The sequence below is a fragment of the Bos grunniens genome, chromosome 24 (genome assembly GCF_055505025.1).
Source record: "Bos grunniens cultivar Pamir isolate PY7600 chromosome 24, Bosgru_T2T1.0, whole genome shotgun sequence".
NCBI classification, from domain to species: domain Eukaryota; kingdom Metazoa; phylum Chordata; class Mammalia; order Artiodactyla; family Bovidae; genus Bos; species Bos grunniens.
Window position 1 is genome coordinate 2,369,334 of NC_141188.1, and position 12,075 is coordinate 2,381,408.

At 57.5% G+C, this 12,075-nt stretch overlaps 1 protein-coding gene across 4 annotated transcripts in view; it reads right to left on the bottom strand.

Annotated features, from left to right (window-relative positions):
• Positions 1-12,075, bottom strand: part of NFATC1 (nuclear factor of activated T cells 1) — an 88,695-nt gene that overhangs the window by 14,193 nt on the left and 62,427 nt on the right. The gene's annotated exons all lie outside the window — the stretch shown is intronic.

Below are 12,075 nucleotides of genomic sequence, written 5' to 3' on the forward strand. Positions count from 1 at the left end.
AGCATGTGGAGAACAAGCTAGCTAGGATATTTGTTCACAGTTAGTGTCAGCTCAGACTGAAGATCGCTGAGGCCTTCCAGTGGCTTCTGGATGGGTCGTGTCTATACCCGAGCTGTGCTGGGCCTTCATGTGGGATTCAGACTGAGCTTCAGGATAAATCAGGGGCCTATTTCCACCACAGGGCGTGAAGAGACCCGAGATGAAGTGACAGGAGTTCTCGAGCCAGGAGTGGGGCTCCGAGCTCAGCACCTTCCCACTGGTCATGGCCCCTGGTCCACAAATCGTCAGACAAGCTCACTGCACAAGAGCATGGTCTTATCCAAATACTCTATAGATTCAGCAAGCCCTGGGTCAGGAATCCCACACGTTTCTGCAAAGCCTTGTGGTGAGAAGGGCTACAAACTACTGGGATCCAAGGGCATGTTTCTAAATCCACGGGTCCTCTAAGCAGCCAGGAACAGGGAGGGCTCCGTGAGGGAACCTCCTCCAAGGATCCTGCGTTTCTAAGTCTCCTCCTTACTCTACCAGTTAGGAAGTGCTGGACGCCATCTGCAGAGTGAGGCTCGCACCCCACGGCCCCCTTCCTTCCCTCTGTGTTGCTGGGTCTGGGGTGGGGGACAGGCAGGAACCCACTGAGGACCTCACCACCCCAGGCAGCCTAGGTGACCTCAGCACCGGCTCTGAAGACTTAAGTGATGGTGGTGAATGGACACCTCGAGCCAACCAATGGTGGCCAGGGGACGTCAGCATGTTTAAGGCTCACAAGTCGTGACTTCACAGCCAACCTGGGCTTGCGTAGAGAGAAACAGGACACAGTGCAGAAGAGCGTAAGGCAGGCGAGGGCAGGGGTGTGATGCTGTGAGAGGCTGCTGGAGAGCCCAGGCCACAGCCCATTTGCAGGAGCCCACCTGGCTCATCGGGCTAACCTGTTGCCGAGTTTCCATCCACATACTTCTCTGCAGCTCACAATTCTGCAGCATCGTGGCAGGAAACCACGTACAGGACAGAGAGCTGGTACGTGATCTGATGGGAACGACTGTCTCCATCTTGGTGAACGAAGGAGGTGTCATAGCTCGGGGGTTATAGGCGCAGGTGTAGGAGGTGATAGGCGTGGTGGGGTGTGACCGGTGTGTGTAGGGGTGACAGGTATGTGGGATATGATGGGTGTGTGGGGGTTGATGGGTTTGTGTGAGGGTGATGGGTGTGTGTGGGGGGTGACGGGTATATGGGGGGGTGACGGGAGTGGTGGTGGGGTGACAAGTGTGTGTGGGGTGATGGGTGTGTGTGGGTAACGGGTGTGTGTGTGGGTGATGGGTGTGTGTGTGGCGTGACGGGTGTGTGTGGGGTGACGGGTGTGTGTGTGGGTGACGGGTATGTGTGTGGGTGACAGGTGTGTGTGTGGGGGTGACGGGTGTGTGTGGGGGTGATGGGTGTGTGTATGGGGTGACGGGTGTGTGTGTGGGGTGACGGGTTTGTGTGGGGGTGACGGGTGTGTGTGGGGGTGATGGGTGTGTGTGGGGGTGACAAGTATGTGGAAATGATGGGTGTGGTGGTGGGTGACAGGTGTGTGTGTGGGTGACAGGTATGTGGAAGTGATGGGTATGTGTGGGGGTGATGGGTGTGTGTGGGGGTGACAAGTATGTGGAAATGACGGGTGTGGTGGTGGGTGACGGGTGTGTGTGGGGGTGACAGGTATGTGTGGGGGTGACAGGTATGTGGAAGTGACGGGCATGTGTGGGGGTGACGGGTGTGTGTGTGGGTGACGGGTGTGTGTGGGGTGATGGGTGTGTGTGGGGTGATGGGTGTGTGTGGGGGTGACAGGTATGTCGAAATGACGGGTGTGTTTGGGGGTGACGAGGGTGTGTGGGGGTGACAGGGGTGTGTGGGGGTGATGTGTGTGTGGGGGTGACGGGTGTGGTGGTGGGTGACGGGTGTGGTGGTGGGTGATGGGTGTGTGTGGGGTGACAGGTGTGGTGGTGGGTGACAGGTGTGTGTGGGGTGATGGGTGTGGTGGTGGGTGACAGGTATGTCGAAATGACGGGTGTGTTTGGGGGTGACGAGGGTGTGTGGGGGTGACAGGGGTGTGTGGGGGTGATGTGTGTGTGGGGGTGATGGGTGTGGTGGTGGGTGACAGGTATGTGGAAGTGATGGGTGTGTGTGGGGGTGACAGGTGTGTGTGGGGTGACAGGTGTGGTGGGTGACAGGTGTGTGTGGGGTGATGGGTGTGTGTGGGGTGACGGGTGTGTGTGGGGTGACAGGTGTGGTGGTGGGTGACAGGTGTGTGTGGGGTGATGGGTGTGTGTGGGGTGACAGGTATGTGGAAGCAACAGGTGTGTGTGGGAGTGACGGGTGTGTCCGGGGTGACGGATATGTCTGGGGGTGACAGGTATGTGGAAGTGATGGTGTGTGTGGGGGTGATGGGTGTGTGTGGGATGACGGGTGTATGTGGGGGTGACAGGTATGTGGAAGTGATGGGTGTGTGTGGGGTGATGGGTGTGTGTGGGGTGACAGGTATGTGGAAGTGATGGGTGTGTGTGGGGGTGATGGGTGTGTGTGGGGTGATGGGTGTGTGTGGGGGTGACAGGTATGTCGAAATGACGGGTGTGTTTGGGGGTGACGAGGGTGTGTGGGGGTGACAGGGGTGTGTGGGGGTGATGTGTGTGTGGGGGTGACGGGTGTGGTGGTGGGTGACAGGTATGTGGAAGTGATGGGTGTGTGTGGGGGTGACGGGTGTGTGTGGGGTGACAGGTGTGGTGGTGGGTGACAGGTGTGTGTGGGGTGATGGGTGTGTGTGGGGTGACGGGTGTGTGTGGGGTGACAGGTGTGGTGGTGGGTGACAGGTGTGTGTGGGGTGATGGGTGTGTGTGGGGTGACAGGTATGTGGAAGCAACAGGTGTGTGTGGGAGTGACGGGTGTGTCCGGGGTGACGGATATGTCTGGGGGTGACAGGTATGTGGAAGTGATGGTGTGTGTGGGGGTGACGGGTGTGTGTGGGGTGATGGGTGTATGTGGGGGTGACAGGTATGTGGAAGTGATGGGTGTGTGTGGGGTGATGGGTGTGTGTGGGGTGATGGGTGTGGTGGTGGGTGACGGGTGTGTGTGGGGTGACGGGTGTGTGTGGGGGTGACAGGTATGTGGAAGTGACGGGTGTGTGTGGGGGGTGACAGGCCTGGGGGGGGCTGCCAGGCAGGGCAGAGGGTGCTGTGCTTCGCTGCCTGGACAGTGGATGGGTGCTGGAGGACAATGGCCTGTGCTCCCAGGGCCATCTTCCATCCAGCAGAACACCGAGGTGACAGGCAGTCTCCGACATACGTGATTTCAGCTCCTTTCTTTAACTAAAATGCCTTAAAGCTGCCTGCACATCTCCCCTCCAACACGGCCGGGACGCTGCGTTTCCAGCGTGGCTGCAGACGGCCCTGTGCCGCCAGAGCAAACACTCAAGTGACGGCCCGCGCGGCCACCTCTGCAGCCACCACCGCTTTTCCTCTGACCGACCGTCTGCCAAGAGGAAATCACTTGCTGCCCTGGGAGCCTGCGAATCCCAGAAAACAATCTTAAATCCACAAAAATAATTGAACTTCGCTTCTACTGAGCCGCCCATTCCATTCTGATTTTTATTACAATGTCAACAAGAGTTTAATTTGTTTTAAAGTTTAGGTTCTTAAACCTGAGTGATATACGGTAGTTTACAGCTTGCTGGCAACAGCTACTGTGGACAGAAAAAAAAAGGAAAGTGCACAGAAAGGCGATTCTGAGTCTGACGCTGTGAAAGCCAGGAGCCTGGCCAAGAGCAGCAGACAGCAGGCTCTCCTGCAGCCAGGATGGGGCCCCGACACGTGACGCGGTGTGCCCCCTCCCGGCCAGTCTCAGTCTGGGGACAGCAGTTATGAGGAAATGCCCAAAGTGTGGTTTCTCTCATCAAATGTAGCCAGGTCACCTTGGTCCTGCTGTCTTGCCTGGGCGCCATCCTAAAGACGATCCCAGAGGAAACCCTTGAGGGGAAGGAGTGGCCCCCCGGGTGTCCCCCCATGTACCTCCCTCTTCCAGGTATCTCCCCACCGGCTGTCCCCACACCCTGGGTGTCCTCCTCGGGTGTCCCTTGTACCCCCATTCTGGGTATCCCCCTCTGGGTGTCCCCACCATGCTGGGTGTCACCCCCAGGGGGTCTGTCCTGGGTGTCCCCCAGTGTCCCCGCCCCCAGGTGACCCCACCCTACCAGGTGTCACCCCCCCAGGGGGTCCCCCCTGCGTGTTCCCCCAGTGTTCCCACCTCTTGGGTGCCCCCCCGGGTGTCCCCATCCCAGTGACCTTCTCATTCACCGATTTTGGTCTGTGAGTTTCCTGTCTGTACAGAACGCTCCGACCTCACTCACACTCACAGGTGAGAAGTTAGCTCCCGAGGTCGCTGCTGGGGCCCTGCCCAGTGTCGGCTGAAACCTCCGCAGAGACACGGAGTGGCCTGCAAACCAACCCGGCTCGGCACATGGAGAGAGGATGGGGAGGCCTGAGACGGGCTGTCCCCGGAGCCCCGGGGGCAGCAGAGGGAGCCGGCGGGGCCTGGTTCACGTCTGGACGCCAGGCCTACCCGGCCACACCTCCCTGCTTCCTCCTGCCAGGCCCGCCAGCCGGAGCCGGGGCATCACGGCGGTCTCCCCCCGCCGCCCAGGGCGCTCCCAGGCCGTATCTGGAGAGCGGCAGCTGTGTAGCCTGATATGGCGAGTGGGGAAGCCTTCCCGGGGAGGGCGGGTGGGCTGGGGCTGATAAGGCCCCCTGCCCCACCGAGGACTCATCCAGCACTGTGCGCTCTGCTCAGAGCAGAAGAGAGCCAGCCCCGGGTTCTGGGCGATAACTGTCCATGTCCTCTGGAGGCCGGCGCGGCCCATTGTCTCAGGACCAGGCTGTGATTAGTCGGGGTCCCCTGGGCCTGATAAGGGCGGATGTTTGAGAGGGGGGATGGACCGTCTTTATTCTTAACTGTGTGGAAGCGTCCACTTTGTAATCTGTAAGGAAGGAAGAACCCGGTGTCCCAAAATTCAGACTGGAAAGGGTAAAGGGGCTTAAGGCTTTGTGCCCAGCCAACGTGAGGACCCACATGCCTCACGCTTTAAAGAGAATCCTTTACTTAGCTAAACTAAGTGATGGAGAAGCACACTATTTTTATTCCCCAAGAGAAACTCTGCTATCAGCATTATTTTGTGTCATATAAATATAGAATTTGTGAGTTTTCTCCCATCGCGCCTGAAAAAGGGCTGTGTATGTTCCACATACAGAAGCAAACACACACGATGCACACATGCCTTCACTTTCAAAGCACTTCTCTCCTTTGGCATCGAGTGTTTTAGCAAAACCATATGTAATACCAATGACGCTGCACAAGAGGCCAGACCTAGAAACATCCCCAGGCCGGGCTGCCTCTCTGGACACCTTCATATAAATGGACCCACATAAAACGTGGTCCTTTGTGTCTGGCCTTTTCACTCCACATGTTTTCAAGGTTCGACCACGTCCTACCACGAATCGGTACTGCACTCCTCCTTGTGGGTATGGACGTAGCACACTGTTTAAATCTGTTCCGTGGACGTTTAGGTTGTTTCACATGTTTGGATATTACACACAATGTCGCTAACGACATTTCTGTGCAAGTCTTCGTGTGTACATACGTGTTCGCTTCTCTGGGTAGATGTCTGAGCGTGGGATTGTCGGGTCTTCTGGCAAAGGCACGGACCAAGTGACTGCACTCCTTATATCCCCACTGGTAACATGCCAGAGTTCTATTTCTCCACGTGCTCTCCATAAGTTGCTACTGTCTCTGATTTTTCACAGCATCTCTCATGGGTGTGAAAAGGCAGCTTCCTGGCATTCCCCAAGACTAATGACGTTGAGTATCTTTTCATGTATTTATTAGCCATTCATGTATCTTCTTTGGAGAAAAGTCTACTTAAATCTCTTACCCAGTTTTTGACTAGGCTGTCTTATTACTGAGATATGCAGCTTTTACATGTGCTGAGTATAAGTCCTTTATAAGACACTTGTATTTACACTTGTTTTGCAAATACATCCATCTTGCATGTTGCTTGTCTATTTTTTTGGCCATGCCACACGGCTTGCAGGATCATGGTTCCCCTGATCAGGGATTGAACTGGGCTGTGTGGCTACACTCCACGGAGTGGGGGGAGGGGAATAGCCCCGAGTTACAGCACCACAGATCATTTCCCAAGGTCCACTTTCCCTTGAATAAATGCCTTCCAGTTTGCTCTGCCTCTGGGTAGTTGTCAGGTTCTGGAATAATTGATCTGAAAGTTGTGTCGGTGTTTTTACTGCTTTTAGGGACTGATATCTCACCAAGGTCCTCTCTATATCACTTTGGAAGTCTTGCCTCTCCCCCAGTTCTCCCTGGGTCATCAAAAAGTGCCTCCACTAATAACAGAGATTCTCTGATGAAGGAAACACATACCACACTCCACACTTCTCTTTGGCTTTCGAGGTGAGTCCACACATGAAAGCTAGACTCCTAAGCAAGAATCTTTGCTCACTGCATCTTAATGACACAGCTCGACCTCAGGGGGCCCAGAGCCAGCGCTGACATAGGGGCTGGCGGGCGGGTCACGGCGGGCCCCGGTTCTGTCCCTGCCGCACTGTGAGCAGCTCCAGTGACACCTCTCTCTGAGCTTCAGCCTCCCTCTCTGACAGCAGGGGCTGAACCGGCGGTTCTGCCCGCTCAGGGCTGCTGTGAGGCTGAATTCGTCAACAGAGACCATATGTACAGTCACTCTGGAATGAGTCCAGCCCACACGCTGGCACTGTTCTTGTCGCCTGGGTTTTCTGTGTGCTGGTGATAGTGGGTCAGGTAGGACACATACAGCTCTGATGGGAACACAGGTTCTCGAACACCATCCGTCCGGGTTCTTCTCGCCTGGACCCGGAGGATGGCTGTGCCAGGCAGTTACTGTCCTTCAGGAATCACATGGAAGGGACACTCCTGTATCAGAAAGGTCACTCAGAAGTGCCACACACTGCGGGCCCTCTGCCTGGCCCTCTAGGGCAGGGCAGCCACACGTCTACTGCTCTCGAAAAGACAGGCGTCCAGCAGATTTAGACAGGGCCCTCCGGCCCCGGTCACCACTCCTCAGAGACCCCAGGCCTGACTGCCCGTCAGCAGCGAGGCTTCTGAGTACCCTTCCCCTGGTGTCACGCTCTGGGGACAGAGCACAGCCGTGTGCCAGGCATGGGCTCACGTGTCTGAGAGGACCTGCCAGGCCTGCTTGTTCTTCAGTGAGGAAGAGCTTTGAAATGTGTGGCATCGGAGAGCAAAGCCATGGAGAGCAGGCCTGGAATGGGGGCGGTACTGACTAAGCCCCCTGGGAAGGCGCCCACCTCTCCGCAGAGGCACATCCACCAGGAAGACCACGTTCTGGTCCCGATACACTCACCCGCCAACACTCTCCCCCTCGGGGCCAGCCTACAGGGACCATGCACCGCGACACGCCCACGGCGCCCCAGCACGGCAGGCCAGCACCAGCCTCTGGCCCAAGCAGAGCCAAGTGGCTCTGGCTCCACGAAACCTTCCCAGCTCTTCCCTCCGCTTCCTCCCCCCACGTCAGATTCCTCTTTCTTTCCCTCAAATTAGTAACGTCAAACAATTCTCCACTTAGAGAAGGAAGTAAGCTAAGACCTAGGATTAAGGCAGAAGGTTAACGTTAGCTGAAAGCAAACCACCAGATGCCCCTCAACTGCCCAGAAAGCAACTGGGCTGAAGAACCCTGGATGAGAGTTGGGTGGCCGGCGCTTCCTGCTCATGTCGGCATCTGGCATCTGAGGGACGCCCTGAGTGGTGGACACTGAAGCCGCGGGGTCACCCGAGCTGTAGGAGGCCAGGAGACGCTCACCATCATGGCCCAGCGGGCTGCGTCCCAGGGGCCAGGCACAGCGCCTATTTATAAAGGCCCTTACTCAGCGGACACTCAGAGTGGCCCCTGCCTCCCCCCTTTCTTGAGGGGCAGATCCCGGCAGTGCGGGCGCAGCAGAAACACACACAGCGTCCAGGACCACAGAAGCACATGGCCTGATCGCCGCCCGGGATGGGGTGGCAGCGTCCAGGGCTCCTGCCGTCACCAGCTGTCACTCAGGTCCATCTAGACAGGGAGGAGGGTATTTATTCCGAAGTCTCACACCGTCTGACCCTTGGAGGCATGGCGTCCCTGGCAGCCTGGTGTGGGGTCCCTGTGCAGACAGACTCATGTCCCTGTGAGGCTTCCAGGGCCGAGTGTGGAAAGGGCTCTGTGCCCTTCCAGACTCTTGGCTCTGGGAAGTGTGGGCGGGGGCTCTGCTCCCGGGACTCCTGTCTTGGGAGATGAGGCCTGCGGGTCACCAGACTGACGGTAGTCCCCACCCCAGCCACCTCCGGACGCCGTGCCGTAAGGACTGACCCTCAGGACCTGTGCATGGCCAAGTGCGCCCTCCGCCCAGCGGGTAGAGCCCACCGTCTAACGACCCAGCGTGTTTGATCCAGACTCTTTCAATCATCACTAGGAGCGGGGAGGCCTCCGAGCTGGGCCCTGGGCCAGGTTAGTAAAACTTTCCATGAGGAAAGTCTGCCTTCGGTCCCAGAGCAGCCCCAGCTCAGGAAGGAAGGGGGGTGTGGGGGGGTGGGGGCGCAGGCAGACTCAGGCAGACACGGCCTGGCCGCCTGCTCCACCTGCTTGTTGTTTTAATGACATCGAGACTTCTGGAAACCCGAGACCCCTGGAGGGGCCTGAAAGGGCCGATTGTGGCTGAGGCCGCAGGGTGGGCTGGGGGGACACGCGGGCGGGGTCAGCAGCGGCCAACAAGCGACACCCCGAGACTGTCGCTGGCTCACAAACCGGGTCCTCACATCAGCAACACAGGGCCCCCCATGAAAAGACGGGACAGGCCCCGGAGCTTCAGGGACGTTCACAATGCTGCCAGCAGATCCACGTCAATGGGAGCAAGTCCAGGACACAGAGATCAGTGTGTACGCGAGTGTGAACCACCCACACATACACCTGAGGACTGAGTTCACGACACAGACTGCTGTGCACACGTGTGAACTGCCCACGTGTACAGCCAAGGAGCGAGTCCAGGACACAGACTGCTGTGCATGTGAGTGGGAACCACAGTGTGCACACCCGGGGAGTGAGTACAGGACACACAGACCGCTGTGCACGTGTGTGTGAACTGCCATGTATACACCCAGAGCGGGAGTTGCTGGGCGGTTGTGTAGCTCAGCCCAGCGAGGAGCAGGTCACAGAAACCACCAAGGAAACATTGGAGCTTTTATGACACATTCAATCCACATTTAAAATAAGAGAAGACCACAAAGCTGATTTTTTTAAAAAAGGTATCCAGTGATACCGCCATGATTGAGAAATCCTAAATGAAAGTTTAAATTCCATGAATGTTGTTGAACCAAAGAATAAATTATAACCAAAGTTACCTATGGGCCAGACACTATTGATACAACAGCAGAAACACCTGAAAAACAAAGAAATGGGGTTCACTTGAGGCATGTCCTTGAAGCAAACGGAGATTTGGCACCAGCACTGGCCTGCTGTGCACAGGGCTTCACTCTGTATGGAGCACGGGTGTCCTGTTTAAGCTATGGCACCTTTCCTCTCTCTGAAAGATTCACGCACGCGCTCCAAACGCCCTGGCTCCCTGGAACTGGACATGCTGTGCTACTATTGCGCTTTTTACTCTACACTTCTAGAAAACGAAACCTCAAATAAAACACCAGACACGCATGAAACGAGCTCCCATTGCTCACAGGCCCGGCACCACAAGCATCACAAGCAAGCCCGAGGAGCCCCCGCAGGCCCCTGACTCCTATCGGCCAACACAGTGCCTCTGAGAGCCCAGTGGGGAGGGCGCACAGCCTGGCAGGAGTCACCCTAACCATCACCGTGGGGTCAGCCTGGCAGAAGTCCCCTTAACCATCACAGTGGGGTCGGCCTGGCAGAAGTGCCCTGAACTGTCACCGTGGGGTCAGACGCACAGTCGCTCTGTTCCTGAGCCTGTGTGAGGCTGAGTTCCCCACGGGAGCCACAGCAAACGCCGGGCCCTCCTGCCCTGAGGGTGGTGCCAGGGCTTGCAGGACAAAGCCCAGAAGAGGGCAGGGCAGGCCCCCCAGCGGCACCAGAGCTAGCCCCCGTGTCCTGCGGGGAGGAGACTCCCCTGCACCCTCCGCTCCGTCCTAGTTCCCTGGTCTGTACCGTCAGTCAACCCCATTTCTCGCCTCTTCCTGGGCTCAAATGACAAGGATGGAGTGTCTGCTTGTTAATGTCAAGGCTACTTGAAACCAATGGTTTCTAATTTTCTGATTTAGTTTTTCACCCTTGTTTCCATCTTCTCTGTCCATACCTTCCTGAGTTGGCTGCAACTTCAAACCCAGACACAAGTAGAGACCCACGTGGCCTGGAGTGAATTCCAACGATTCTCCCCAATCCCCTCCAGACCTTTCACAGGGGCCTGTTTCTAAATCAGGGATCGGCCCCAGCCCACGGATTCCCTCTCCCTGCAGGGCTCAGGGCTGCACCACACACCCCTGGGATCAGGCCTTGGGGCCGCACTGTACATACCCCTGGACACCAACCCTCTTCACAAATTAATTTTCAGACACCTCGACCACATATGACGTGTAAAGGTGAGGCCGGTGAGGGATTAGATTACTCGGGCCCTCTTAAGTCATCCAAGCATTACAGAAACCCCTCGAGGCCCCCACTCCCCCCATGACACCTGCATACCCCTGCCACCATCCCAGTCAGAAAGGACCAGTGAGATCTGCCCCAACCCCCTTGGTATCCAGGCTGGGGACTCAGGTCCCCACGCTCACGATGCCTTTATTCTGCACCAGACGGTCTTCCGAGGACTGACAAGGGGCTGACTCGCATTTACACGGTAGCTCTCGTGAGCGAGTGGGTCCCGGGCTGGGACCATTGTGAGCAGAGATGGCCTCTCTAGGAACCCACAAGCACAGCCCACAAGGGGGGTGCCTGCTGTGAAGTGAGCATTTAGGAACAAGAACACTCATGAGCTGGTGAGCTCGCGTGAGGAAGGAGCCGGAGAGGCACCAGAAGGGCCCCAGGCCGCCCAATCGGATGGAGACCTGCTAGGCCCGGGGTCCACCTGAGCAGACGGGGACCCGCCAGGCCCAGGGCCCTCCTGGTCACTGGGCTGGGGGCTGTGACCAGGTGTCCCCACCAGGAAGGCCCATGTGCCCTGGGTCCCGCTGTACCCCCACCTCAGGTGGGAATGGGCACCAAGGGTGAGGGTGGGTGCTGGGACTGCACGCCCAGCGACTCTCCCCAGAGGGTCCCTGGGGCAGAACACAGGCGTGGGGGAGACGGCAGTCATGGAAAGATGCCCACATGTCTGGCTCTGATTTCAGGGAAAAGGCCAGGAGCCTCAACGGTGGAGGCAGAAAGGCCGAGGTAGCCGACAGGGGTTGGGGGTGTGGGGCCGTGCCCAGGACTGTCCTGCGGTTCTCGGGTTCCCCAAGTCCTGCAGCTGGGGAGCTGGGCGCCAGGTGGGCACTGGGTCATAGCCTGCTCGGGGACTGACTTACACCGGGGAGATGGGCTGCTGGCTGACAGAGGCCAGACGCCCACATGGATGCACCATGCGGGGCCCACGTGAGCACCGAGTCACCTAACTGACAACACCTGGGGCCCTGGCCTTTTGTCCCAAAGCAAGAAAAAAAATCTCTCGACCAGGTGCCATCTATCATCATTTCATAGAAAGACCTCATATCAGAAAGTATGCATCATCAACCTAACTGCAGGCATCCCCAAAACACACCCTACATCCACCCAAACTCGTCCCCGAGGAGCGGGCACTGTGCTGGGTGGGTGCGCTGGAGTGCCGCTCTACCTCCCCATCTGATCACCGGGCTCCCAGGTGGCACAGTGGTGAAGAGCCTGCCGGCCCGTGCAAGAGACACACGGGCTTGATCCCTGCATCAGGAAGAGCCCCTGGATCTGGGTAACCCACTCCAGTGTTCTTGCTGGAGAATCCCATAGACAGAGGAGCCGAGAGGGTTACAGTCTAGGGTTGCAAAGGG